Below are 24,392 nucleotides of genomic sequence, written 5' to 3'. Positions count from 1 at the left end.
GCGGCTGTCAAGGCAGCCGTTCCATCGTCCGCGTTCGAGGAATGCTCGACATTTCCCTTTAATGAGATGATGCCTCGTGGACCGGGCATTTTGAGTGTAAGGGATGCATAATGCGGTATTACGTTAAAGCGGGCGAAAGCTTTGCGTCCCAGTAGTGCTTGATAGCTACTTATGAATGGGGCGATGTGGAAGGTTAGCTTTTCGCTTCGGAAGTTGTCAGGGGAGCCGAACATAACTTCTAATAAGAGGGAACCCATACAATGGGTATCTGGGCCTAGCGTGACCCCTTGAAAGGAAGTGTTGCCATGGCGAATTATTGTTGGTTTTATCCCCATTTTGCGGATTGTGTCCTGATATAGTAGGTTTAGATCACTGCCGCCGTCCATTAGGACTTGTGTAAAGTGGAGTCCGTTAATTATCGGATCTAAGACTAAGGCAGTCCAGCCTGCGTTCCGGATACCTCTAGAGTAATCCTGATGATCGAAGGTGATTGGTTGTGACAACCAGTGGCGGGACTCCTCTGGGACAGGCCGTATGGCGCGTATCTCCATAGGCGCCACTCTATTTTTCCCTTTTGTCACATGAAGTGAATTTACTGTTTTGACTTCTTGCGGGAACTTCTTTTGTTCTCCGGTGCTCTGCTTGTGGGGTTCGTCATCATCCTCGCTTGGTATGTCGAGCCCCTTGTGTTCGGCGTTGAGTTTGCCGGATTGCTTGAAGACCCAACAATCTCTGTGGGTGTGGTTTGCAGGCCTCCTGGGAGTACTGTGGATTTGGCATATTTTGTCCAAGATTTTGTTGAGGTTAGATAGCTCATCCCTATTATCTTTGGGGCGGCTTTTTCTGATTCTGCCAAGAGCTTTTGAATCCGACGTTGACTGTCGTGCTCTTCAGGCTGTTATCCTTGATCCGGCATTGTTCCTTGCTACGACGTGGTTTCCCGTTTCCATCTCTGACTTTGGATGTACTTGGGTCGCTGGTGCTGCTTCTTGCCAACCAGCTATCCTCTCCTGCGCAAAAGCAGGTCATGAGGCTTGTCAATGCGGCCATTGTTCTTGGCTTTTCTTGGCCGAGGTGTCTGGCGAGCCATTCGTCTCGAACGATATGTTTGAAAGCTGCTAGGGCTTCAGCGTCCGGACAGTCGACTATCTGATTCTTTTTAGTAAGAAATCTGTTCCAGAGTTTCCGGGCTGACTCTCCGGGTTGTTGAGTTATATGACTTAGATCGTCTGCATCCGGAGGTCGGACATAGGTCCCTTGAAAATTTGCCCGAAAAGCATCCTCGAGCTCTTCCCAACTTCCTATGGTGTTTTCGGGAAGGCTTTTAAGCCAATGCCGGGCTGGCCCTTTGAGCTTGAGGGGTAAGTATTTTATGGCGTGGAGGTCATCTCCTCTAGCCATGTGTATGTGGAGGATATAATCCTCAATCCAGACTCCAGGGTCTGTTGTTCCGTCGTATGCCTCTATGCTTACGGGCTTGAATCCCGTTGGAAATTCATGGTCCAGCACCTCATCGGTGAAACATAAGGGATGTGCGGCGCCCCTGTTTTTGGGTGTGTCGCGATGTTCGGATATTTGTTGCGTTGCATTGCTTACTAGAGCTTGCTTTCTTGGCCCGTAGATAGATCTGGTTGGGCCATCTTTCTGATGCGAATCCTTGTGCAGATCGCGTGCCGGATTGGGTGCGGCGCCCTTTGCCGCTCTATGTCGGTCATGGGGTCGTCTATCCGACCTGGTGGCTTCCTTGTTTTTTGATTGTGGGGGCTCTAAGGCCTCCTCATCAAATTCCGGTAGTAATTTTCGCTTCGGATAGCTCTTTGTGTGGTGATTGTCGCCGTACTTGTATGCGGTGTTGAGTACTTTGCCCCATCTGATTCTGAGTGCATCTTCCGCTGTTTTGAGCTTCCGCTTCTGCTTTTTCCGGCTACGCGCAGTGGCGACGAGCCTTTGGTGGAGGTTCTTCTACTCCAGCAACTTGTCCGGCGTGAGGTTGTCCGGACTATTATCTTCGCTGGGGACGGGTTGTTCGGTTTGTTTATCCAAGTTGCCCTGTTCAGATGGTTGCTCGACGGCATGTTCGTCGTCCGCCGGTTCGCCCTGCTCTATGGCTGGGTCTCTGTCGAGGTGGGGTTTGGCGTGGCGCTTACGCCGCTGCTTTGATTGCTTTTCGAGGGAACGATCCCTTGTTGCGCCCTTTTGATCCTCGTCGTTGTTTCTTTTAGGTGTGTCCACCATGCATACATCGTGGGATGAGGTGGTTGTCTAGTGCCCTATAGGCGCTGGTTTTTGTTCGTCTCCTTCATCGGCGTCCATACCGTCGATGTCTTCGGAGTTGCAGTCGATCATGTCGGTTAAATCATCGACAGTGGCTACGAAGTGGGTGGTGGGTGGGTTTCAAATTTCTTCGTCGTCCGCATCCCAACCTTGCTGACCATAGTCCGGCCAGGGCTCTCCTGATAAAGAGAGAGACTTTACTGAACTCAGGATGTCGCCGAAGGGCGAGTGCTGAAAGATGTCCGCGGCAGTGAACTCCATGATCGGAGCCCAATCGGGTTGGATTGGAAGGGGTGCGGAAGATCCGGAGTCCGAAGAGGAGTCCGACACCTTGGAGTCACGAGCTTCGCAAAGGACAAGGCTGGTATTCGGCTTGATCACCGTAGAGATTGCAGCCCCCGAGGCGGTGTCCAACCATCCGTCCTCGATTGGCGCAGTCGGCTCCGAGCTAAGGGTCGGAGCGGACACCCGAGCGGCCTTCTGGACACTGTCGACGGCAAAGCTAGATCATGCCCCTCATGATAGTGCGGCGTGCTCAGCTGCGGCTTGAATCCGTCAAAGATCAAGTCTCCGCGGATGTCAGCCGTGTAGTTCAAACTTCCGAAGATGACCTGATGGCCAGGGGCGTAGCTTTCAATCTGCTCCAGATGGCCAAGTGAATTGGCCCGCGGTGCAAAGCCGCCGAATACGAAGATCTGTCCAGGGAGAAAAGTCTCACCCTGGACCGCGTCATTGTTGATGATCGAAGAAGCCATCGGGCCTAAAGGTGACGTCACAGCGGAACTCTCAATGAAAGCACTAATGTCGGTGTCAAAACCGGCGGATCTCGGGTAGGGGGTCTCGAACTGTGCGTCTAAGCGGATGGTAACAGGAGACAAGGGACACGATGTTTTTACCCAGGTTCGGGCCCTCTCGATGGAGGTAAAACCCTACTCCTGCTTGATTAATATTGATGATATGGGTAGTACAAGAGTAGATCTACCACGAGATCAGAGATCCTAAACCCTAGAAGCTAGCCTATGGTATGATTATTGTCTTTTCTACGGACTAAAACCCTCCGGTTTATATAGACACCGGAGAGGGCTAGGGTTACACAGAGTCGGTTACAATGGGAGGAGATCTATATATCCGTATCGCCAAGCTTGCCTTCCACGCTAAGGAAAGTCCCATCCGGACATGGGACGAAGTCTTCAATCTTGTATCTTCATAGTCCGGGAGTCCGGCCAAAGGTCATAGTCCGGCCATCCGGACACCCCCTAATCCAGGAATCCCTCAATGTCCATTGTCTTCTGGCAGAAAAAGTGTTGGCCAGACTATATCCGGAGAGCCTGCCGGCCACGCCTCCACCAGCCGGACTCCGAGGCCGGACTCAAGGGCGGAGGTCAATGCGGACGATCCTCCTACAGAGGATGCGGATAGATTTTCTGCTACAAACTCCGAAGTGGAGAGCGCCATGAATCATAGGCGCTGACGGGCCACACTACGCGACCCTAATTTCTCTGAAGAGGCGTTCAATGCCTTCAACTCAGGGGACGCGTACATCCGGGCCGCTCAAGGCGGCCTTGCCAGAGCCACGGACCAGTATGTAAAGGATATACGGGTAAGAAAATTTGATAAGTATGTATATCAGTAGCCCCTGAGACTTGAAACAGTTGGCATAACTGATTTAAGGATCCTCGTGTGCATAGGTTCTAACAGAGAAGAATACCCAGCTGTCTAAAGAGCTGGAGGAGTGCAAAGCCCAACTGCGGGCCACAATTGCCGGAGTGGAGGAGTCCACGAAGGCCCCATCTGGTAATACTTTTTTGATCGAAAATAATGTAATGGCATGTACCAGTTAGTATTCGGCATGAATGCAAATCTAACAATAGATTCTACAGACAATCCCGGAAGCAATCCGGAGATCGTACCAGAGGATGAGCAACATGCTCAGCGACAGCTGAAGGCTGGCAAGCGTGTGCTTACAAAGGTTATACAGGAGAAAAATACTCTCCGGGACACGAACACCCGACTGGACATCGAATTAATGGATGTTCGGGCCCAGCGTGCTGACTCCGTGAAGGAGAATAAGAGGCTTCGACGCGACATATTTAGTAAGTGCTCTAATGAACCACTATAAAGTTCGGCGAAGAAGCGTGCTAACAGAATTATGTCTGTAGGTATGTTGACAGGCCGTCCCGAAGAGGAGATGCCCAGATTGGCAGGCGATCTTCTGCAGGAGCTCTCACAACTGCACGAACAAGTCCAGCAGGTGATGCAGGGCATTGCCCAAGCCTTGTGGCCGTTCGCCTCCCTGCCGGGAGGCATGGGGGAACTTGTGGAGATGCTCAAGGGAGCGCGGCGGCGCTTCCAATTATGGAAGATATCGGCCTGCCGACAAGGTGCAAGGGAAGCCTGGGCCATGGTGAAGACGCAATACACCAAGGTTGACCTGAACCACATGGCCGAGGTCGGACCTGTAGGGTCAGATGGGAAAGAGATCCCTGTAAGTCTGGTATATGACCAGGTAGCATTAGCCGCTAAGTATTCCCAACAGGACTGTAGGCTAGACAACCTGTTGGATGGTATAGAAGAAGAATTTAGTCAGTCTAAGTGACTTTGTACTTCGAAGGACACATTTTTCCCTAGCCGGATTGTAAATCATTTGTCTTGGCGGACCTTTTCGCTTCAATCTCTGGACCCGACAGTCCGGAGTGTATCCGAATACTTGCTCAGTTATGTGAAAACCGGGGCACGCGTGGAAACCAGGCGTAGGGGTCATAAGTGCTTGAACAGACAAGTACCCAACTAGCTATGTTATATCACATGGGTAGTAAGAAACATCTTCCAGGGAGAATAGTTCCGTTAAGGGTTCCTTTCCCTGGGTGTGCATGCAGTAATGTGCATGCCCGAACTGCGAAAAATGACGCAGGATATAATCATCTGGGGGCATGTTTTGAAATAGGTAAAAGATATCTTTTGTTCACCGACCGAATATTCCTTTAAGAACGCTAGCTTTCAACTTCACCCAGTCTGAGGTACACATCCGGCTGACCCGGCAGTAACAATCGTAGAGGTGCTCCCCTTATGCCCTAGCCGAATTAACGGGAACGTAGGGCATAAACACAAGAGCCAGGCAACCCAGCTTGGGCAAAACTTAAGTCATATCGATGCATATAGTGGTGAAAAAAGGCACATATGGGGAAATGACGCATATGTGGTGGGCATAAAGCCTAGAAGATAATTATATTAAGCTTATGTGTAAGAATCCCCTAGGTATATTGAGCGTGCATAGTGCGGCAGGAGTGTGCGGTCAAAGCATACTTGAAACTTTTAAGGCTATATATATACATCTGGGCTATTCTGTTACGCGTAACAGAATATGTTACCCTTTCTGAACTGACGAATTCGACAGGTTGAACTCATGCTTTCATTTTTGTCAAACTGATCATCTTCTTTAAAGACTGATGCTCTCAGTTTGAACCTGTGTTACTGGGCTCATGGCGTTTTCATCCCCGTGGCGTAGTCGCCACAGCCGCCGCCGCCGTTGAGGAGCTCGAGTTGCTCGCCTTGAGGGCCTTCACGGGCGCCGAAATGGACCGCCACGACCTGGGCGCGTCCGGCGAGATCGACAAGACGCCGCGTAAGGCCGCTGCGCCGGACATGGAGTCCGAGCCGGTGTCGGCAAGGAGCAGCAGGCGAGCGCTTGGAGCCCGTCCCCCGCACCGGCTCAGGAGCTGCGGTTCATCTATGCGGTCTGCGGGAAGGCGCTCGGCGGGCACAAGTCCGGCCACCACAAGCCGCTGCCCACCGGAGAGCGCTGCATCACCACGCAGGCGTCCGCGGGCGGTGGGTCGGAGGTGAGCACGGCGGCGTCCTCGGGTGGGAGCAGTGGCGGCCCGCATCAGTGCACCGTCTGCGGTCGGGGCTTCACGACCGGGCAGGCGCTCGGAGGGCACAAGCGCTGCCACTAATGGGACGGCACCTCCGTGTCCATGTTCATGTATGTCTCCGTGTAGGCGTCCTCCACCGTGCTGAGGAACTTCGACCTGAACCTGCTACCAATGCCGGAGAACGCAAGGGTGAAGAGGTGGGCCGAGGAGGAGGAGGAGGAGGAGGTGCAGAGCCCTCTCCCCACCAAGAGGCTGAGGCTTTTGCTATAAAAGAAGGAGAGATGGCCAATGCTCAACCATCCCTTATTGATTTGTTCATTTGTTGAATTGGATTAGGTATCACCATGACTTGTTGATTTATTGTATTTATAAGGGCACAAACAAATTAAAAACTTAATTTTCATACTCCAGCGCCCTTCCCTGATCTCTCCGTGTCCATGGTGAGCCGCGCTTCCCGATTTTCCTGGGTCACTGTTGTACTGTCAGAAGAACTAAAACTTTGGAATTGCTCGCAAGAGCGTAGCACTAGGGTCGCGGTCACTGAAGGCGATTAGTCCCCCCATCTCCTACCTAAAAAATTGTTTCCCCCTATTCTCACTTGTTAACCGAAATTTCAACATCGACGACCAACCCCCGAGTCATCATTTGTGACGCCACAATACAATGCTGACGGAACCTAGCTAGTCTGCATTTTATTATAGTTCTTGTTGAGAAAGATATTTACAATTGATTTCATAGTCGCAATCGGTCTTCAATTTAACTGGCGATTTGGTGGTGAAACTAAACACTTTAAGGTACTGACATGTTGGCCAGTCGATGCTGCTCTGTAGTTAGTTAGTTGTTCCTACTCCGTCATCTTGTAACTTAACTGTTTCATGAACTGGAGAAATAGTAACAGTGCTGATTTAGTCTATCTCTGATTGTTTATCATGTTCGGTTCTTACCATGGTCCCTACATTTCTTGACTGAGTTCTTGCTATGATCCTGCTTGCGTGACTTTATCCTTGTTTTCTCTATTCGTGTATGAGTGAAATTCAGATTTCATCCAGGAGATCTGCATGAATACCAGTTTCTGCACATTACAAGGTTTTCAGGTTTTGTACAACAGCTGCATCCTTTGTCTTTGAATGTCTTGGTTTAGCACCTATGAATACCCGGATGTCGATGCAAAGTAGAGAAAGATTAGAGCAGTACTCCTGGCTGTCGCCTTCTTCTTGACAGTTCACCTCTTTGCTTTCTGTCAGTGCGTTTATGTTTTCTCGATCTTTACGACATGGTGATCTTGAATACTTTATTGTTGTGTTTCACACTATCTTAACCAACCATACGTGTTCTTTTGGTGAAAATTTCTCTGCCTCTGTAACAGAAACTGTATTAGTGTACTAGAGGCTGGAGGCGTTTCATGTTGAAACTGAATGTTTCTCACGTAATTGTTTGTGTGAACAACTCCAGTGCTCTCTCTTCGCTATCTGAGACCTAGAGACACAACTCTCCTGTCTCTAGCAAGTCAACAACAGCGAGGCCAAGTCAGGCACAAGATAACCAACTTTCTAGTATGTTTACCCTATGCCGATTTTGATCCAAAATAGCACTGTGGCAGAGTAGCCACAAGATAACCAACTACCTATCATGGCATCAACCAAAATAGGCAGGAGAGAGCACTATGAACTGATCATTGTTTTTGATTCATACTGATCAATGTTTTTAATTCAAACAAATTTTCCTTTCTTGCAAAAACATGTAACTGTTATGTACATTTTCTCTAAGAAGTAGCAATCAAATCATCATAGACAGAAAATTTGAATTTGCGGTTGGTGCTATGTGTACGGATTTCATGTTTTGGTCGTCCTCATTGTATGCATCATGTACTTCATCCTCAACCTGCTAGTGTCCTTCGTGCTAGTGATCGGCGGCGTCCAAACCTCTCTCGTGCTGCAGTACAGAGAGAAACAAAATAGTGAGAGAAAAGAGCAGTAGAGAGAAACAAATTAGAGGTGAGCTACAAATATAATGAAGAGAAGTATATATATATAGCCATGATTTGTGTGATAAATAGTTTTTCAGGATATGGATGTACTTGATTAAGCCTATATTGTAGAGAGAGTGTCTGAGTTTACCAAGGTGTTAGCTTTATTATTCAGGAAGAGGTTGTCAAGAAGACAAAATCAGCTGGGAAGCTCAAACAAGAAGCTAAGAATTTATTTATTTGGATGAATATGGTGATCATTTATTTATCAAATGCAAAATGGTGAAACAGTTGTGGAGAGCACTGGATTTGGAAGGAGTGAGACTTGATTTGCTGCAATGTACAGGGCTTATGGAAGTGCTTGATCATATCTAGAGTCTGGATTGTCAGCAGCGCAAGATGGTACTGGTTTTGCTATGGGAATGGTGGGCAGCGAGAAATAAAGCCAATGCAGGGGAAAGTGTGAGAAGCACTGACAATATTTGCTATGCCATCCATCAACATATTCAGGACTTCAGCCAGGCTATTATTCAGCCCAAGCAAGCCACTAAACAGTTAAAGGAAATTTGGCAATGGTCGCCTGCTGACTTTGTCAAAGTAACTTTGATGCTACCTTTGATGCGGATACTGGACAGGAAGCCTGGGGGTGTGGTTTTTAGCAATTCATCACGCCATCGTGTTACTATTTGTTGAACTGATGAATTCGAGTGTCTGTACTGATGCTGTCATTTTGTTGAACTGGTCATTTTTATTAAAAGAGTAAATAGGAGCTCCCTCCCGCTCTCTTTCTGTTTCGCGGGCCACTCCAGCCGTTGATCGACCTGCTCACGGCGATCCCTCCACCCTCCCGCCTCCCTCCGGCAACCTAGGCCCCACCCTAGGCACAGCAATGGGCGCTGGGGCGCGGGCGACGACGGCGTGCTCGCAGGGGCACTCGTACTGATCTCTCTATGTGTTTGTACATAGGAGGTATTTTTCATAGAGTAAGTTTGAATGGTTCCGAAAAAAGTACTTGAACTGATGTCCGTATGGGTTTGTACTGAGCGTGTTTCCGCAGACTAGATGTTACTCTCTTTTTTTGGTACGGCTTTTCCTCATAACTTTCAATGGTTTATGGTTTTCATAGTCCTTGAACTTGCATGGCTTATATCATTTGAACTGAATGATATTTTTTTCAAAAAGAAAATGTTTTGTGTGTTTCTTTTTTTAAACTCAAATTTTTTTGCAACGATGTTTTGGACTTCTCGTGTTTTGCGACTTGAATTTTTACCATTTGAATTTTTGTGGGTTTCCTTTTGTTTGAGCTTTTTCCCAAACTTATCCGAGACGTCATGTTTGAAGATACAACTTTTTGTAGTTGTGAATTTGTGGTTTTTTCCATTTATTAAATTGCTTTTTTCCTCCAAACTTTTACTGCTACAATCTTTTTTTACAAATTTATTGTTCCTTGAGTCAGAACTGATGCAATTATTATTTTTAATTTTTAATTTTTAATTTATGGTACTTACGGTACTAGAGACTTCGTATTGATCTATGTGTGTGTTTGTACTGAGCTATTTTCACAGATTGAACTTTACTCTATTTTTTCAGTATGGGTTATCCTCATAACTTTTCAACAGTTTATGTTATCATCGTCCTTGAACTTGTATGGTTTATATCCCTGAACTGAATGATATTTTTTCAAAAAGAAAATGTTTTGTGTGTTTATTTTTTTAACTCTTTCAACGGTGTTTTGTACTTCTCTCGTTTTGCGACTTGAACTTTTAACATATGAGTTTTCATGGGTTTTTTGAATTTACTGGATATTTTTGCATTCAGACGTTGTTGAAACATCGGACATGTCATTATTTGCACTTCACACTTCCGCATTTCTATTTTTTGGAAACAGTTTTTTCTTTCTTATTTTCAATTCAAACTGATAATTGTTTCTTGTTTGAACTGATCATTTATTTATTTTTAATTCAAATCGATCATTGTTTTTAATTCAAACTGATCATTGTTTTTAATTTGATCTGATCATTTGTTTTTAATGCAAACCAATTTTTTAGTTCAAACTAATCATTATCATTAAGATTTGCAAATTATTAGGTAGACTTCTTTAACCCTTTGGCTAAGTGAACCTTCTTCTATGTATCATAAGAACTGATACAACAGATTCCATTTGAATTGTTGCTCACAAAAAAAAGGGCCAATCTTGCTTTACGAAGTGTTATGAAGAGCTACAAAGATTATTATAAGATTTGTGAACTCAAGGCCATACATAAGTTGTACTGATCCACATGGGAAGATTTGCTACGTACACCTTATGGAATCATACAAGACACCATTTTTTCATCTTTTTTGTGCCATAACTACACATCAGCAAGTCTAGCAGTGCCATCTGTCGACATAGTCTCCTTTGCGCTAGTTACCAGTCTTGTTCCTTGGCGAAGCCTCAATTCCTATAAGATCAAAAGGGCAGGCATGCGAGAAAGATAAATGGAACCAAAACAAACACACACACTTCCATATATGCAACTACAAGAACAATGACAATGACATCGAGTAAGTGGTTGCATCATACAATCAAAGAACTAATAATTACAAGAACCTTCCCTAGAAAAATATAACAGAAAACAGGAAAATGAGACATCGAGTAACAATGAAAAAAAAGACATCATATAACCAGGTTTGCATGAACTAATAGTAGAAATAGACTAATCAAGCTCTGTCTTCAGAGTGCAAAAGATGCACAGTTCACCATTGAGGCATTAAAGCAAACACTAGCAAGGCAAGTAGAGAGCAGAGCAAAATCTGCAGCTTCCATTGCAGTGGAGAAGACGTTGACATGCACTGGAGCATGGCATGCTGGAGTGATACACTTCGCGCCTACTCACTGTCATGGTACCCTGCACACACACCAGCCAACAATTAACCACGTAGACTAAATTGGAGCTACAATACGAATTGAACTGGCTGAAATTTAGAAATTGAACTGAAAGAAAAACTAGACACCACAGGTACATCAAGAAAAAAACTGGAGTAGTTAGTACCAACTACTAAACTAATGTACTGGATATTGAACTTATAGATTATATATTGGCGAAATTTTACACTTGACAGGAGTAATCAACATGAACGTTTTCTCTCGAAGTTACAACATGTATTCCTCCTAGATGATAATATCTGAACATCAGGGAAACAAATGTTTGAACGCCCGAGACAGTAGTGTGTGAACTTGTAGATGGAAACATAAAACATGCTAAAATATTTCAGGAAACATGCTAAAATTGGTCTTCTTTAGTGATCAAGAAAATATTTAGAGATTGTTGTTCGAAATCTTCATTTGTGAACTCTTAAGAGAACCAAAATATCACCGCTACCAAGTCTGCACCACCAAGTACCTGCATGAGTTCAGTTTTTTTAGACCATAGTTCAAGGCAGTAAGGTTGCAAGTTCAAACAGTCAATGGACCAAGAATTGTTTAAACACCAATGTTGGATACACATCAGTTTAGAATCAGCCAAAACACAAGTTCAGTATCAACACAACACAAGTTCAGCTACAGTTACCTTGAAATGAACAGAAAGAACAGAAGACCACACCATGTAATTTGGACATTTAGTATAGTCCGAACTCTGACCAGAACCTGCTACCCCTACTCTTGCGCACTGAAGACTCCGGTGAAGTGGAGCTGATGGAGGCGGGGTTCACGAGCAGTGACTGGGCGCGCCTAGATTTGGCTGCTGAGGGTGATCCACGCTGGGGCTCGTGGTGGAGAGAACCAGTGGAGCATAGAAACTAATATATTGGACCCATGCCCCAGAGGCCCAGAACATCAGAAGAATTTGGATCAGGTGCATAATAAATTTGCAGTGACAAGGCCTAGCTCTATATTGGGGCCTGCTCACATATCCACAAATTCAGACACCAAAACTAAAAGAAAATAATAGAATGTTAAATTTGACATCTCAGTTTTTAGCATCACTTCTAAAGTATGTGTTGGCCACGCTTGCTTTACATAGTACTACAAGATTTTTATTTAAAAAAATGTACTACAAGATTTGTGAACATGAGGATAGAGAAGTTGTACTGAGAGTGTGGACTAGAGCGGCCGGACGAGGATACAACAGCACACACACACACACCACCAGATAAGTTCTTCTCTCTCCATAACACATGTATACATACACACACCTCCATCTACAAGGAAGGATAGATGAGGTATTCCCCTCTATAAAGAAATATAATATCATTTAGTTCACTAAAGTAGCAACCTAAACGCTCTTATATTTCTTTACGGAGGGAGTAATTGATAAGAAAAAAAAAGTATGCTAGAACGTAAACCTCTAAAGGGAAAAACAAGAACAGGAGATAAATCTTGAAGACAAGCGCTCCATGATAGCGTATACTTAAGTTGTTTTTATTTATTTTTTTGAACTGATGTTTTTCTGACATTTGAACTGATGTATTCTTTTGTAGTTGAACTAGTTTTTCTGTCGACGAAGGGAAAAATGACACAAGCAAGCAGAACCATGCTTTTTTAACCTCCTTTAGTGCTTTTTTGGGAGGAACTGAATCCAACAAAACATGTGCAGAACATTTTTCAAAAGCATCTATGTGCCACAAACCAAAACAACAGTGTAAAGCTATGAAAATCCCATCTTATACCTGCGAACCACCATGAGATACAAAACCAGCAGCAATCAAAACCACTGATCTTCATTTGTTTTTGTTGGACACGCACTGATCTTCATTTGTTTTTGTTTATTATGAACTGATGTACTGAACTGTATAGGTTGATGCATATATAAAATACATATGAGTGTGTTTTGATGATACAATACATGTTGAACTGCTAGACTAGATCAAATTTAGAAAATTTCACAACCAGAAAAAGTGATTTTTTTAACCTTTTTCTACACAAAGTATGTTCGCCGGCAACATTTGCATCACAAAGAAATTGAAGCAGTAGTAAACATGAACATGGAGAGAGAGAGAGAGAGAGAGAGAGCTCACGAGGGAGAAGATTACAATCCTTGCATCACCGAGTGAAAGCACCTTGGTGGAAGAAAGTTGAAGCCGACAACCATGTACTGCTGCTCGCAACGAACTCGACCTCCCTGATGCCATGGGGTTGGACTGAACACATCTCCACTGTGCATGCAGAGACTACAATATACACATCCATTGATCAGATTGCAATACATAGTTACATATCACATTTAGGTGATATCTCTCTACTTACAAAGTTATTGAAGGTGAACTATAGCAAATGTTTATAGCCCAAGTGTCCATATAAAGATTATCTCTGTACTTACAAAGTTATCGCAAATTCTCTAGAGGACTTATCATTATTTCATCAGAATAAGTACACTCAGCTGCAAGCATAAGGTCAACCAGAGCATCAAAATTGATGTTTTCCAATATTCTCATTTTTTCAATCTTTTCCGATTTTCACCGTATGAACTTCAAGGTTTTTGTTCATTGAACTTTCTGGGTTTCCCCAATTGTACTCTCTTACAGGATTGCTATGAGAGAGTGGCATCGATGGACTTAGAGGACTACCATGAGCGCTCAACTTGGATGGCTTCCAGCAACCAAGGTGGGCAGGCTAGTGGTGGTGCCTTATTTTTTTGTAAATCAAAGCTCCTACATTATGCTATACTTTCATGCAGTTCTTAACTCAAACAATATTGTAACAACCAACATAAAAATAGTTTGGGAAAATCTCTCATGTTATCTTAATTTATGTAGTGTTATCCACAACAGAAAATTGTGCTACAAATTGTGTTAGACCATTCCGCGGTAATGCCCACAAATCCAACAAAGAATATGTTAGTACAATGGAAGTAGTACAAAGGGGAGAACCATACATGCGAAAGACTCATTTCAGAGAGGAACAAAATAGTGTCAGAATTATTATTTTCCCTACATGCTACATTTGCATCAGAAGAAAATAGTGTGTCAGAACCATAACACTTCACAAATACATCATATATGTAATGGAGCATAACTACTCTTCCTTACATGCTTCTACAATTTGAATCGGCACATGGAACTTTGTCGTAATATTTCACAAAATTTTCTTTTGTTTTATTATACTTATTTATTGTTCATCTCCAAACAACTACTCTGAACTCTGAACTTTTGTGGAGCTCTAAATTGGGCGGGAAAACATCAAACACTTTCCTCATTCATTGATTTGCAAAAAAAATCCTTTCTTTCATTTTCCCACACAATAACACAAGCACCACAATGGTAAGACCAAAGCTACAGGACCATACCTTTTCTTCAGCTAGCTACTACATTGAGCATTCAACGTGAACTTGTGATAAGCAAGCGCAAAATCATGAAGACAAGAAACAGAATTGTTGAGACTTTTTCATGTACATGCATACAGGAAATCATAAAAAAGTACTGACGGTCTATGTACGGGCATCAGGCCAGCTGCTGGTTGGTAGTGTCATTTCATTTAGGAGGGTGCAGGCAGCCTCTTGGCCCTCATGGCCAAGGGTAGAGATGACAATCTCAAGCCCCGTGGTGCCCTAGGAGCTCCCCCAGTGTAGGAGCACGAGCATCCACAATCCCACATCCAAGTGGTCGTAGAGCTTAACCCCCCTTTACCAGAAGATCTAGTAATTTCAAAATACTAACACAGATCTAGTAATTTCAGAATTTTTGCAGCATACCGTGGAGCTTTTCTTCTGCCCGAGCAATTCAGAAAAAAAGCAGGCGGCTATTTGTTGCTGTAGCACATACACATACATTATATATAGAGAGAGCTCCTTACTTTGTTAGGCAGAGAGAACGAGCCTGCCTAATCTAGAATTGCAGGCGAGCCTCGTACGGATAATGTTGTGGTCCTCCCATCAGGTTGCTGCCCTACTGAACTCAAACTATTATAAGAATTTGAACTGAATTAAATTCGTTAATTGAACTGAACTGAAAAATGCGTTTAGTAAATGAGAGTTGAACTGCTGGTCTTTTTGGTGCGCACTGAAGAACTGATGCATGGTCATACAGGAAACATACCAAAGAACTTGATATGTCTGGCAGTGCCCCTGGAGCACGGCATCCTCGCTGGAGAAGCAGCCCGCCGACACCCGCCACCCCTCTTCCGCCGCCGTCGAGTAGCAGGGTCACCACGGTGAGGAGGACGGCCCAGATCCCTAGCTTGCGGATGGAGCGGTTGGGCGGCGGCGGTGCAGCCATGGGACCTCGAGGAAGGGGTAGGCGGCCGAATCTCGGGGAAGAAGACGGCGGAGCGCGACGAGAAGGAAGGTGGTCGGCGCGTGGGGAGGGAGGCGCCCGTCGCGGGGAGGGAGGCACCGTCTCGGGGAGGAAGGCAGCGGCGCGTGGGGAGGGAGGTGCCCATCATGGGGAGGAAGGTGGCGGCGCGTGGGATGGAGGGGGGGGGCAGCGGTGCGTGGGGGAAGGCGGGGGCACATGGGGAGGAAGGCAGCGGCGCGCGGGAGGGAGGCGGCGGCGCGTTTGGTGGGCGGCGGCGGTGCACGAGAGGGAGGCGACCGAGTTCGTGGGCAGGGGGAGGCTCGGGAGGAGCTGGCGACCTATGTTTTTCTGGACTGTTTTTCTCTCTTTTTAACTCTTTTTACCGGTCCGTGCATCACGCTCTATACAGGGTCAGGGGTTACTAGTAACAAAATAGTCTGTCCTATATATATATATATATATATATATATATATATATATATATATATATATAAAGGAGAGAGGGAGAAAGAGAGAATATAATTTAAAAAGGAAGACGGAGGTAAGGACACAAACACAGAGTTCGGCACTAGGCGTAGAATCTTTGGAGTCTCGCCGCGTTCCATGGGTTCGGCTTGAGTCAATCATCTGATGCATCACGCAGACGGTACGCTCCTCTGGTGAGAACTTTATCAATGATGAAGGGACCCTCCCATTTGGGCTTGAGTTTGTCCTTTTGCTTCTCTGGTAGGCGTAGAACGAGTTCGCCAATGTTATAAGTTTTGGCCCGTACTTCTCTGCTTTGATACCTTCGGGCCTACTGTTGATAAAATGCGGAACGGGCTTTTGCGATGTCATGCTCCTCCTCCAGGGCATCTAAGTTGTCCTGCCGATCCAGCTCGGCTTCTCTCTCTTCGTACATGCACACTCGAGGTGAGTCATGGATGATATCGCACGGTAACACTGCCTCTGCGTCGTACACCATAAAAATGGTGTGAATCCGGTTGTGCGATTTGGCGTGGTCCGCAGCCCCCATAGTACGGAGTCGAGCTCCTCGACCCAGTGCATGTCTGATTCCTTCAAGGATCGCACTAGTCTGGGTTTAATGCCGCTCATAATAAGACCATTCGCTCAATCGACTTGACCGTTTGTTTGGGGTTTATAGACAGACGCATAATCTAGCTTTATGCCCATTTTGCCGCACCAAGTTTTCACCTCGTCGGCTGTGAAGTTTGAGCCGTTATTGGTGATGATGCTGTGGGGGACACCGTAACGGTGTACGACCTCGGATATGAGGTCTATCACTGGTCCGGACTCGGCCGTTTTAACTGGTTTGGCTTCTATCCATTTGGTGACTTTATCGACCATGACCAACAAGTATTTCTTCTTATGGCTTCCTCCTTTAAGGGGTCCAACCATATCGAGCCCCCAGACCGTAAAGGGCCAAGTTATGGGGATTGTTTGGAGGGTGGTAGGTGGCATATGGCTTTGATTTGCAAAAAGCTGGCAACCAACGCAATTTTGGACAAGGTCCTGAGCGTCTGCCCGGGCTGTCGGCTAGTAGAAACCTGTACGGAAGGCCTTGATTATGAGCTCCCGAGCTGCGGCATGATGGCCGCCGAGTCCAGCATGAATTTCGGCCAGGAGCTGCCGCCCTTCCTATTCGGAGATGCACCTTTGGAGCACTCCCGTCACGCTTTTCTTATAAAGCTCTCCCCCGTGGACCTTGTAGGCTTTAGAGCGCCGCACAATGCAACGTGTCTCATTTTGGTGCTCAGGGAGTTCTTGCCTATTTAAGTAGGCTAAGAAGGGTTCTGTCCATGGGGCGATGACATCCATAATCGCGTGGGCCGAAGGTGTTATTTAGGTGGCGGAGCCTCCGATTGCGTCAGATTGTTTGGGATCTGGGGTTGTATGCGGATTCGGACTGGTATTGCCGGTCTCCCCTTCCCACACCATGGATGGCTTGAACAGCCTTTTCAAAAAGATATTAGGTGGGACGGGGTCGCGTTTAGCGCCGATGCGGGCAACAATATCCGCCGCTTGATTGTTTTCTCGAACCACATGGTGGAATTCGAGTCCCTCGAACCGAGCTGACATTTTGAGGACAACATTGTGGTAGGCCGCCATTTTTGGGTCCTTGGCGTCAAAGTCTCCATTTATTTGAGATATTGCAAGATTTGAATCCCCACACACTTCTAGGCGTTGAATGCCCATTGAGACTGCCATCCGAAGACCGTGCAACAAGGCCTCATATTCGGCTGCATTGTTGGAATCTGTGTAAAATATTTGGAGTACGTATTGGACTGTATCTCCGGTGGGGGATGTCAGGATGACGCCTGCCCCTAGACCAGCTAGCATCTTAGAGCCGTCAAAGTGCATGATCCAATTGGATTATGCGCCGTACTCTTTAGGGAGTTCGGCTTTTGTCCATTTGGCGACAAAGTCAGCCAGTACTTGCGACTTAATGGCTCGCTGTGGTTTGTATGTTATGTCGAATGGGAGGAGTTCGATAGCCCATTTAGCAATCCGTCCCGTGGCATCGCGGTTATTTATTATGTCATTGAGTGGTACTTCGGAGGCCACCGTGATTGAACACTCTTGAAAGTAGTGTCGTAGTTTTCGGGATGCCATGAAGACCGCGTATGCTATCTTTTGATAATGTGGGTACCGTGACTTGCATGGGGTGAGGACAGTGGATACGTAGTATACCAGCTTTTGAAGCGGGAACTTATGTCCATCTGTCTCTCATTCGACGATGAGCACTGCGCTTACAACCTGATGTGTTGCAGCTATATATAGCAGCATTGGTTCGCTGACATTTGGCGCAGCCAGGATTGGATTGGTGGCCAAGAGGGATTTTATTTCCTCTAGTCTGGCCGTAGCCGCATCCGCCCACTCGAAGTATTCGGTGCATCGAAGAAGGCGATAAAGAGGTAGTGCCTTTTCTCCTAATCGGGAGATAAAGCGGCTTAAGGCGGCCACACATCCAGTTAATTTCTGTATTTGTTTGAGGTTCGTTGGGCTAGCAAACTGTGACAAAGCTCGAATTTTAGCTTGGCAGCTCGGACTCCAGGATGTTGCCCAATATTTGTAGCCCGTTTCCCGATTCTAAGTTCGGAACATGGGCCATGTCCTCCCGTAGACGGGTAACCGGCTCGGAGAGCCCGGGAATCCGGACATAGTTCGTCCTTAAAATAGAAAAAAGAATCACTGTTTTATTCCTCCACCACCGCTATCCGATGGGCGACCGGAGAGTTAACCTCCCTTTGGTTGGGTTTAAGCCCGATCTGATCATAGTCCGTAGAGACTCCCAGAGCGGCAATGCAATCCAAGAGCTCATTCAGGGAGGAGAGCTCCATTGGATCCATCTGCTCGGTGATTTCCGAGCTAACATGGAGGTTGTTCTTGATGACCTGAGAAGTCATCATCAGCGCGACGGCCGAATGGGCGGTACAAAGCCACCCAGCCGGAGAGTCTGGCCTACAGCCAGGGTTCCTCTAGAGGTGATGTTGTCAATAAGGCGAGCCATCAAGCCTTATCAGGACGGCACAATGGAACTCTCAATGAAAGCACCAATGTCGATGTCAAAACCAGCGGATCTTGGGTAGGGGGTCCCGAACTGTGCGTCTAAGGCTAATGGTAACAGGAGGCAGGGGACACGATGTTTTACCCAGGTTCGGGCCCTCTCGATGGAGGTAATACCCTACTTCCTGCTTGATTGATCTTGATGATATGAGTATTACAAGAGTTGATCTACCACGAGATCGTAGAGGCTAAACCCTAGAAGCTAGCCTATGATTATGATTGTTCTTGTCCTACAGACTAAACCCTCCGGATTATATAGACACCGGAGGGGGCTAGGGTTGCACAGAGTCGGTTACAGAGAAGGAGATCTACATATCCGAATTGCCAAGCTTGCCTTACACGCAAAGGGCAAAGTCTTCAATCTTGTATCTTCATAGTCCAACAGTCCGACCAAAGTACATAGTCCGGCTGTCAGAGGACCCCTTAATCCCGGACTCCCTCAGCTGCCGTGGACCCAACTGTTAGCCTCTCCACGTACAGTACTCTTCTGACGGAAGTCGGTCATTGACCATGTTGACCACCGCGCGCCGAGAGCACCACGGCGGTGGACGATGGCTAGGCCTAGGAAGGGGACGACGTGGAGCTGGGGAAGACGCGACAGTGGATGCCCACACGGAGAGGAGTACGAGGGTTCACTGGTTCGGCTGCGGTGTGAGGCTGCCATCGCCGCAGAATAACAGGGGGTGTGGGTGAGTAGAGGGATGGCCTGGCCAGCGGTGGGAGTAGTATGGGGGTGGTGAGGCCTTCGCGGCAGCACATCCGACCACGAGAGGCAGGAGTAGGCGGCACGACCGGCGCTGCTTTGGGTGGCTGGAGCAAGAAGACCAGAGGTTGAAGAACCACTATGGTCGTTGGATGGACATCATATGGTCACTAGAGTATTGACTAAGTTGACAAAGCCCTCCGTCCCCGTCAACTTAGTAGGCCCACAAGTCAACCACCCACTATGGTGGGTCCCAGCTAGCAAGGGGTATTCATTTTTTGTGCGTAATAAGGAGACACTTCCTTGCGTGCGAAGATATAGCTCGTGGGTCCGACCTATCAGCGGGGGAACGTTTTTTCACGAAATACAGAGGCCCTTCCGATGGGTCCCAGATGTCAGCTGGAGGAATGATTATTTTGCATGTAATAAGGAGTCATTTCATGACCACGTTATGAGCCTCTCCACGTACAGTCCACGTCCGATGGAAGTCGTTCCATGACCACGTTGACCACGCCACGCCGAGAGCACCAGGGCGGTGGACGACGGCGAGGCCTAGGAATTGGATAACGCGGACCCGAGGAAGACGCGGTAGTGGATGCCCACACTGAGAGGAGTACGAGGGTTCACTAGTTCGGCTGCGGTGTGAGGCTGCCGTCGCTGCAGGGCCTGGCTAGCGGTGGGAGTAGTAGGTGGCGGTGAGGCCTCAACGGCAGCACAGCCGGCCACTGGAGGTAGGAGCAGGCGGTCTCCCCGGCACTGGTTTGGGTGGCTGGTGCAAGAAGAGCAACACTTGAAGAAGTAGCAGTACCGTTCGATTCAAATCCAACGGTTACTGCTGCTATAATCGTTTGTGGACTAAGTTGACAAGCCCTGCGTACATGTCAACTTAGTAGGCCCACAGGTCAGCCTCCCAACTAGTGCACCCCAGATGTCAGTGGGAGGAATCATTTTTTCGCATAATAAGGAGGCAGTTGATTGCGTGCGGCCAGGCCAGCAGAGGGAGTAGGGTGGGCCGGGGAAGCCTGCGCGGCATCACATCGGGCCACAAGAGGAGGGAGCAGGCAGTCCTGCCGGCGCTAGTTTAGGCGGCTGGAGCAGGAAGATCAGAGATTGAAGAAGCACGTCGGTCGTTGGATGGACATCCAACAGTCACTGCTGCTAGAATCGTGTGTTGACTGACAAAGCCTTGCGTAAACAAGTCAGCCTCGAAATCTGTGGCGTGTATAGCCCATTTGCTATAATTTTTATAATTTTTACTCATTTTCTAATTCATATGGAAATTATTGCAGCCCGTTTTCCATTTTTGGAATTGCTGCCCATTTTCTGGTCAGTACCAGGGTTAAAAAAATTAACTAAATATGTGCGAAATTTTGAAAACTCGCAAATTTTGGCTGGGAAACAAATTATTCATAATCCAAAAATTAGTAGCCATACTAAAACAAATTTAAAAATAAATTAGTACTATGTCATGTTAAATCTAATGAAATGCTATACGATATCAGAGAAGAACAAAAACAAAAAAAGAAACTAATATCCCATTTGCTATATTTTTTTTGGAATTTTCAACCCCTTTGATATTACTTTTAACAGACACAGACCATACTCTTTGGCCAGGAGGGAATGCATCCCTCCTCGTCTTGAAAGATTTGCAGCCCAGTAAGTCGAAGAAAACAAATAGGCCTAGCTTGGGCATTCTTCAAAAAGAAATACTGGGTTACCTATTTTCCCAAAGAAAAACCTACTGGGCTGGTCATGTTGTTAGACTGGCCACAGAGACCGCACAACCTAGTTTATAGCCTGCTCCTCCGAATTACTACTCAAAAAAAGTTGTGCAATTCTGTCGTTAATTAACTATACGTTAAAAATGATGTGGGCCCCAGATATCAGCAGGGTGGATTAGAGTAGAAAAACGAGGGGTGCATCTGAGTAGTAAAAGAGGCGCTTGCTTGTGTTCGAGAGTAGACTTGGTGGGTCCGTACTATCATACTCACAAGTACAATTCTCTCCTGATTCACTATGTTGACAGGGACCGTTTCGAAAAAAACTATGTTGATAGGGCCGGACGGTGGCGCCGCGGCGAGCGCACCAAGGCGGAGGATAAAGTGTTGTCGCCAATGTGCTGGGCTGGGTTGGACATTCTTATTGAAAAATAAAAATGGACCGCAACTATTTACGATGTTGACTACGATTTGCATGGGTCCGCTGGTTGCAGGCAGAAAATGCTGGGAGAAAGAAGACTGGTCGCTATCTTTGTCTAAGAGTAATATCGACTGAATGTAACGACACTATCATAGGAAATAATATCTTCCTGTTAAATCATGACTTTAAAGAGCTGGTGCATGAGCATTTAGCTTTATTTATTTATTTACTTATTTATGTTTAGGGGACCATGAGCATGTACCTGGGACGGATTCATCTGAGAGCCTCCCTTCCAGTTAACTATGGGCTCCTCTATTGGGCCTTCATCAATGGGCTGCATGTTATCAATAAGTGGAAAATGTGTTCCGTATGAAAAATAGTATGTGTTACGTATGGTACGGGACACTAAGGATCGAACCATACAAAGACTTCCAAAACATTGTGTTTGTCGTTCTAACAACACATTTATTCAACCAACAAACGAAATATACTACCGATTGTACATTGAAAATAGCAGCAGCAGCAACCAGGGCTGGGGGTGCAACAGAAGCAGTAAGCAGGCCAGAAGAGTGAAGACACAGCTCTCTCTTCCAAACCAAACATCAGCCATTATTACAAAAGGGCTACCAAAAAAGAACAATTGTATGCATCAAACTAAATAAAGATCCTACTACACCAAGTGTACGCATCTAACTAACTGGCTCAGTTAGATGTTACTATTTATTAAGCCGTGGAGATTGGCTGATGGGTTGAACCAGATGGGTGCCTGACGGGGGAAACTCCAGCCAGCAGGTCGAAGTCTGATACTTGTGACCCTCTCTCCTACTTTGGGCTGCAGAGCATGGCGGCACATATCAAGGTATGGTGCATGTAGAGACGCGTGGTACGCTGTGTACACACAGTTTTGCCCGATGAACTAAACTACGCTGCCATCATGATCCTTGCCGTTGGTTATCTCCTGGTTAATCGGATAATTCAGTCCGACAAACAGAGAGCATGTACCAAGGCTACTTACCAGCCTCCAGTCAAAAATTCCTGAAGGCCCAGAGAAGCTGGGATCCTGCTCAAAGACCTTGCAGTGACTGTGATTGTATTCCGTGAAACAACACATCCGGTACGTGCGTACGATCATCAATCGTTCGCCGTCGTCTGATCGAGCCAGGAACCACCTGCAACTGCCATGCCGCTTTTTTTTGAAAGGTTCTGGGATTAGGAAGGGTAGGGAGACCAGGCGGCCTACAACATCATATCAAGTTGGAGTCAAATAAAAAAGGGCTCTTGATGTAGTCAATCTTAAGAACAGCATGTTATGAGCATGAATATTTTTTCAGTAAATGTTGACAGTAATATAAGCAAGCCATCATGATATCATAGGAAAGTAACATACTGCTGTAACAGCCGATTGTAGCGATGACTGGAGTAGGCCGGCAATATGTCCATCCATAGAAGGAGTCGACAGCGTAAATGAAGCCCTTGTGTTCAATGGCATCAGAGAACCATGGAGGATGTATGATCCTGCTATGGACGTGCAGATTTATCCACTTACCGCAGTGACCTGTCAGATAGGGGTTGAAGAATGCAATTAGCCTGAAGTCTTTATAATTCGCAGATCTTGTGGGCACTTGCCAGATTACAACCTTGAGCAGATCAAACTTGGTATCATGTTGGCTACTGTAAGACTCCGAGTATTCTGGGCCGTGGTGCCAAAGCAGTGCAGTGTTAATCAAAGGAAGGGGGATCAATCGCTGGGTGTAGACCTCCATGAGCATCCAGCTGCCGTGACAGTCGACGAGCACCATCCAAGACATGTTCATGCCGACCCTGTACATACCTTTAATGTAGTTGAGGGTGACGGGGATCGGATCGCGGTCAAGGGGGTTGATCCTCGCCACCCTACGATTGTTATGCTGCGTGACATGCCGTTTCTGAAGATCAGGCAGCATCAGCAAGCAAGGAGCTGGCTTAAAAAGCTCCGGCCTGAGGGCTTTGAGTAAATGGTACAGCACCAACGAGCACGCGGCGAGCGGCATGGTACTGAGATTGTCCATACGCGAAACAATGAGCTTGATTACCTTTGTGGGGAGCGAATTCCAGCCACTCTTTCGGCGGACGCTACTCGGTTCTGCCATTGTTAGTGCTTGGGTTTCAGACGAGGGGGGAGGCGCCTTAGCAGGGATGGAAGATTGGACGAGATTATGTGTAGACAAAGATGGAGAAGCGAATATGTGCTGCGAGAAGTGGCCAGGTGATGATGACTACAACACGCCGCTTGACTTACGAGACACATACTAGCAGCGTAGGGTCATATCGATGCTAGACAACTTGCTTGAGTGATCACAGTACTGGTACTCCCTACAATACCTACTAATATGCCCTAACTTGCTTGAGTAGAGTAGTAGAGTAGGACTCTGCTCTACCACTAGCACCGGAGGAGTAGTATATTCTAATCTAAAATAGTTACAAACTTCAATACCCGAGCATGGAACAACTACGAACCATGCTCAAAGACCATGTCTATGTGGTGTTTGGAATTATATGCAAAAAAAGCAAGATGCACGTGCATTGCATGGCACACCATCATCACCAACTCGGCTTTTTATCTACTCCTACTCCTACAAAAGACTTAGTTGGTGATTATGGAGGCGAGGAGGCGTGTTCA

The 24,392-nt window shown here is 46.4% G+C and overlaps 1 pseudogene; it reads left to right on the top strand.

Annotated features, from left to right (window-relative positions):
- The first annotated feature begins 4,675 nt into the window (after positions 1 to 4,675).
- LOC123079018 (zinc finger protein 36-like) lies at positions 4,676 to 6,416 on the top strand (annotated as a pseudogene).
- Positions 6,417 to 24,392: the final 17,976 nt, after the last annotated feature.

The sequence above is a fragment of the Triticum aestivum genome, chromosome 1B (assembly GCF_018294505.1).
Source record: "Triticum aestivum cultivar Chinese Spring chromosome 1B, IWGSC CS RefSeq v2.1, whole genome shotgun sequence".
Classification (NCBI taxonomy): Eukaryota; Viridiplantae; Streptophyta; class Magnoliopsida; order Poales; family Poaceae; genus Triticum; species Triticum aestivum.
The sequence above is the reverse complement of the archived record's forward strand: the minus strand, read 5'-3'. Positions and strand labels throughout refer to the sequence as shown.